General features: G+C 47.0%; 1 pseudogene; it reads right to left on the bottom strand.

The window, feature by feature from the left end:
- Positions 1-6,000, bottom strand: part of LOC115122444 (TRAF2 and NCK-interacting protein kinase-like) — a 52,808-nt pseudogene that overhangs the window by 44,425 nt on the left and 2,383 nt on the right.

Below are 6,000 nucleotides of genomic sequence, written 5' to 3'. Positions count from 1 at the left end.
TGTAGAATCGTGAGAATCACAATACATATAGAATCGTGAGAATCACAATACATGTAGAATCGTGAGAATCACAATACATGTAGAATCGTGAGAATCACAATACATGTAGAATCGTGAGAATCACAATACATGAAGAATCGTGAGAATCACAATACATGTAGAATCGTGAGAATCACAATACATATAGAATCGTGAGAATCACAATACATATAGAATCGTGAGAATCACAATACATATAGAATCGAATCACAATACATGTAGAATCGTGAGAATCACAATACATATAGAATCGTGAGAATCGCAATACATATAGAATCGTGAGAATCACAATACATATAGAATCGTGAGAATCACAATACATATAGAATCGTGAGAATCGCAATACATATAGAATCGTGAGAATCACAATACATATAGAATCGTGAGAATCGCAATACATATAGAATCGTGAGAATCACAATACATATAGAATCGTGAGAATCACAATACATATAGAATCGTGAGAATCGCAATACATATAGAATCGTGAGAATCCCAATACATATAGAATCGTGAGAATCGCAATACATATAGAATCGTGAGAATCGCAATACATATAGAATCGTGAGAATCGCAATACATATCGTAACGGCACCGGAGGAGAGGACAGGAGAGGAAGGATAAGGAAAGGAAAGGAAAGGAGAGGATTTTTTTTTAAACGAGAGGAAAGGAGGTTTGTAAAAAAAGACAATGACACTTGGGCTCACACTGGAGCAACTGAGCCACCATTACGCCAATCAAACATAAACCCCTGACAGAGGCAGAGACGGGAAATCGCTCAGTCATATCCTGTGTCCTGAAATATACATCCCTCTGCATCTTGTCAGATACAAATGACTGTTTCCTACTGATAAGAGATAGGGGGGAGAGGGAGACCAGGGGGGGGAGAGGGAGACCAGGGGGGAGAGAGGGAGACCAGGGGGGAGAGAGGGAGACCAGGGTGGAGAGAAAGAAGTGTGTGTCTTACCTTGTACACCTGTCCATAGGTTCCATTGCCCACCAACTCCACCAGCTCAAAGATGCCTGCTGGGTCCTAAAGAGAGACAGATTCGGAGTCACAGATTGTACAGACATTTAGCTTGAAGCTGGCAGTTATAGAGGTGTTAGCTTGATGCTACCCCCCAGACATAGGCTATAATGTTAGCTTGATGCTATCCCCAACAATATAGGCTACAGGTCATTAGCTTGATGCTAATCCCTACCCCAGACATATAGACTGTTATCTTGATACTAGCACAGATAGACAGTTAGTTTGATGCCAGCCCCAAAACATATAGACCGTTAGCTTGATGCTAGCCCCCAGAGATTGAAGCTAGCTGGTGCTAATAGACTGCTACTGTCGATAGCTAGCTAAAGTTGCCGCATAATGATTAGCTTACTAGACAGTAGAGTTACTACAAGAGGAGCCGCTAGACCACAGCAGAGAACCCAGTGACCTCACACACACACAGACACAGACACACACACACACCTCCCTCTTTGCTGTGTTGCTATGTCATTCCAACAATAGCTGGAATTCAACTCCCCCCTCTGTAGCCCTCACTCTCTCTTTCTTTCACTCTCTTTCGCTCATTCCAACTCTCTCTTTCTCTCTCTCCATTCATCTCCAGCCAGCCAGAGTATATATATGTAGCTCTCACAGTCTCGTTCTCTCTCATTCCAGCCCGTCTCTGAGAAATGCTATGGAACTCTCACACTCTCTTTTCTCTCTCTCTCTCATTCTCTCCATCACTCTCATTCCAACAGACTTGAGCCTTTTGGCTATGGCAGTTTTACTCTCTTTCCATGTCTCTCCCTCCATCTCTCATTCCATCTGTCTCTCCCTCCATCTGTCTCTCCCTCCATCTCTCATTCCATCTGTCTCTCCATCCATCTCTCATTCCATCTGTCTCTCCCTCCATCTGTCTCTCCCTCCGTCTCTCATTCCATCTGTCTCTCCATCCATCTCTCATTCCATCTGTCTCTCCCTCCATCTCTCATTCCATCTGTATCTCCCTCCAATCTGTCTCTCATTCCATCTCTCTCCCTCCATCTGTCTCTCATTCCATGTCTCTCCCTCCATCCATCTCTCATTCCATCTGTCTCTCCCTCCATCTCTCATTCCATCTGTCTCCCCCTCCATCTGTCATTCCATCTGTCTCTCCCTCCATCTGTCATTCCATCTGTCTCTCCCTCCATCTGTCATTCCATCTGTCTCTCCCTCCATCTGTCTCTCATTCCATCTCTCTCCCTCCATCTGTCTCTCATTCCATCTCTCTCCCTCCATCTGTCTCTCATTCCATCTGTCTCTCCCTCCATCTCTCATTCCATCTGTCTCTCCCTCCATCTGTCTCTCATTCCATCTGTCTCTCCCTCCATCTCTAATTCCATCTGTCTCTCCCTCCATCTCTCATTCCATCTGTCCCTCATTCCATCTGTCTCTCCCTCATCTCTCATTCCATCTGTCTCTCCCTCCATCTCTAATTCCATCTGTCTCTCCCTCCATCTGTCATTCCATCTGTCTCTATCCATCTGTCATTCCATCTGTATCTCCCTCCATCTATCATTCCATCTGTATCTCCCTCCATCTGTCTCTCCCTCCATCTCTCATTCCATCTGTCATTCCATCTGTCTCTCCCTCCATCTGTCTCTCCATCTGTATCTCCCTCCATCTATCATTCCATCTGTCTCTCCCTCCATCTCTCATTCCATCTGTCATTCCATCTGTCTCTCCCTCCATCTGTCTCTCCCTCCATCTGACACTCCATCTGTATCTCCCTCCATCTATCATTCCATCTGTATCTCCCTCCATCTGTATCTCCCTCCATCTCTCATTCCATCTGTCATTCCATCTGTCTCTCCCTCCATCTCTCATTCCATCTGTCTCTCCATCCATCTCTCATTCCATGTGTCTCTCACCCCATCTCTCATTCCATCTGTCTCTCCCTCCATCTGTCTCTCCATCCATCTCTCATTCCATCTCTCTCTCACTCCATCTCTCATTCCATCTGTATCTCCCTCCATCTGTCTCTCCCTCCATCTCTCATTCCATCTGTCTCTCCCTCCATCTGTCTCTCCATCTGTATCTCCCTCCATCTATCATTCCATCTGTCTCTCCCTCCATCTCTCATTCCATCTGTCATTCCATCTGTCTCTCCCTCCATCTGTCTCTCCCTCCATCTGACACTCCATCTGTATCTCCCTCCATCTATCATTCCATCTGTATCTCCCTCCATCTGTATCTCCCTCCATCTCTCATTCCATCTGTCATTCCATCTGTCTCTCCCTCCATCTCTCATTCCATCTGTCTCTCCATCCATCTCTCATTCCATGTGTCTCTCACCCCATCTCTCATTCCATCTGTCTCTCCCTCCATCTGTCTCTCCATCCATCTCTCATTCCATCTGTCTCTCCCTCCATCTCTCATTCCATCTGTCTCTCATTCCAACTCTCATTCCATCTGTCTCTCATTCCATCTCTCATTCCATCTGTCTCTCCCTCCATCTCTCATTCCATCTGTCTCTCCCTCCATCTGTCTCTCCCTCCATCTCTCATTCCATCTGTCTCTCCCTCCATCTCTCATTCCATCTGTCTCTCCCTCCATCTCTCATTCCATCTGTCTCTCCCTCCATCCATCTCTCATTCCATCTGTCTCTCCCTCCATCCATCTCTCATTCCATCTGTCTCTCCCTCCATCTCTCATTCCATCTGTCTCTCCCTCCATCTCTCATTCCAGCAGTATCTAAGCACCACTGTGGCACGTCTACTCTCTTTTATGTTCTCTCTCTAGCCATCTCCTCATCTCTCATTCTCCATCTCATCTCCTCATCTCTCCTTCTTTACCTCCTGTGGTATCATGAGAAACACAGAAACACTCACTCTTCTAAACAAGTCCACACAAGGGTTAGTGATCAAGTGTGTGTGTGTGTGTGTGTGTGTGTGTGTGTGTGTGTGTGTGTGTGTGTGTGTGTGTGTGTGTGTGTGTGTGTGTGTGTGTGTGTGTGTGTGTGTGTGTGTGTGTGTGTGTGTGTGTGTGTGTGAACAGAGTAAAATAGAGTGTTTTTGCTGCTCCAGTTCATTCATATCCTCAGGCTAGCTGATAGAAAAGTGTCCGTTATCATTTACATTTTACATTTAAGTCATTTAGCAGACGCTCTTATCCAGAGCGATGACTATTTAATACAACAGAATGGGCCCACAGGTTGTGTGTGAGATTATTAGATTATAGCAGGTTAGTGGATGATGGGAGTCACGTTGTAACTGGTCCTATCTATCTATCATGCGAGAAGGACTCTACTGTACTGTACTCATACACAAACGTGTTCTCTCTGTTGATGAATCTTATTCTCTGTTTAGCTCCTCGCGAGGCCTTGTATACATTCTTCAAACTCTATGGCTCTAAAGTGTGTGTGTGTCTATGAGTGTGTGTGTGAGAGGCTAGGGAAATAGTGTGAATAAGGGGATCTTGTGGCTCAGCTGTTAATTAGATCACCCAGACACATTCAGGGGGAGACATTTAAGTGTGACACACCCAGATAATTCATGAATAAGATGTATGCAGGTCAGTTCTGGGGCGTAGGTGGGTTTAGGTTGAGAGTGTCGTCTATAACGGCTAGTGTTCTGGCCAAAAGTAGTGGAGGATAGGGTGACATTACTGGCACTCAATCTCTTTCTTTCTCTTGCTCTCCATCTATTTTTCTCTCTCCCTTCCTCGTTCCCCCTTTTTCACTTTGCCTTTGTCTCTCTCATTCATCAGCTCCTCACTCTATAATTGTGTGTGTGTGGTCAGTGCTGTCCTTCCTGCTGATCTGTTGATGTCATCAGCTGACTGAGTGTGTGTGTGTGTGTGTGTGTGTGTGTGTGTGTGTGTGTGTGTGTGTGTGTGTGTGTGTGTGTGTGTGTGTGTGTGTGTGTGTGTGTGTGTGTGTGTGTGTGTGTGTGTGTTGTACCACCAATTCTCTGACCACTTCTCAGTCAGGATTTCCCAACACACACACACACTCGTCTGTCCAGTGGTTCCTAGGCCAGTCTAGCCAGTGACCCACTAACCAGTGGATTAATGTCTGCGACTGACTGGTGGAGAACTGTAATCCACACAGGCCACTGTACAGCTCAGCTAGACTGGCTCTGCACAACCTGAACAGGCCCCTGTACAGCTCAGCTAGACTGGCTCTGCACAACCTGAACAGGCCACTGTACATCTCAGCTAGACTGGCTCTGCACAACCTGAACAGGCCACTGTACAGCTCAGCTAGACTGGCTCTGCACAACCTGAACAGGCCACTGTACAGCTCAGCTAGACTGGCTCTGCTCACAGACTGGCAATCTGAACAGGCCACAATCTCAGCTAGACTGGCTCTGCACAACCTGAACAGGCCACTGTACAGCTCAGCTAGACTGGCTCTGCACAACCTGAACAGGCCTGTACATCTCAGCTAGACTGGCTCTGCACAACCTGAACAGGCCACTGTACATCTCAGCTAGACTGCACAACCTGAACAGGCCCCTGTACATCTCAGCTACAATCTGCACAACCTGAACAGGCCACTGTACATCTCAGCTACACAGGCCCTGGCAGCTCAGCTAGACTGGCGCTGCACAATCTGAACAGGCCACTGTACATCTCAGCTAGACTGGCTCTGCACAACCTGAACAGGCCACTGTACAGCTCAGCTAGACTGGCTCTGCACAACCTGAACAGGCCCCTGTACATCTCAGCTAGACTGGCTCTGCACAACCTGAACAGGCCACTGTACATCTCAGCTAGACTGGCTCTGCACAACCTGAACAGGCCACTGTACATCTCAGCTAGACTGGCTCTGCACAACCTGAACAGGCCCCTGTACAGCTCAGCTAGACTGGCTCTGCACAACCTGAACAGGCCACTGTACATCTCAGCTAGACTGGCTCTGCACAACCTGAACAGGCCACTGTACAGCTCAGCTAGACTGGCTCTGCACAACCTGAACAGCTCAGCCACTG

The sequence above is a fragment of the Oncorhynchus nerka genome, linkage group LG5 (assembly GCF_034236695.1).
Source record: "Oncorhynchus nerka isolate Pitt River linkage group LG5, Oner_Uvic_2.0, whole genome shotgun sequence".
NCBI lineage: Eukaryota > Metazoa > Chordata > Actinopteri > Salmoniformes > Salmonidae > Oncorhynchus > Oncorhynchus nerka.
The sequence above is the reverse complement of the archived record's forward strand: the minus strand, read 5'-3'. Positions and strand labels throughout refer to the sequence as shown.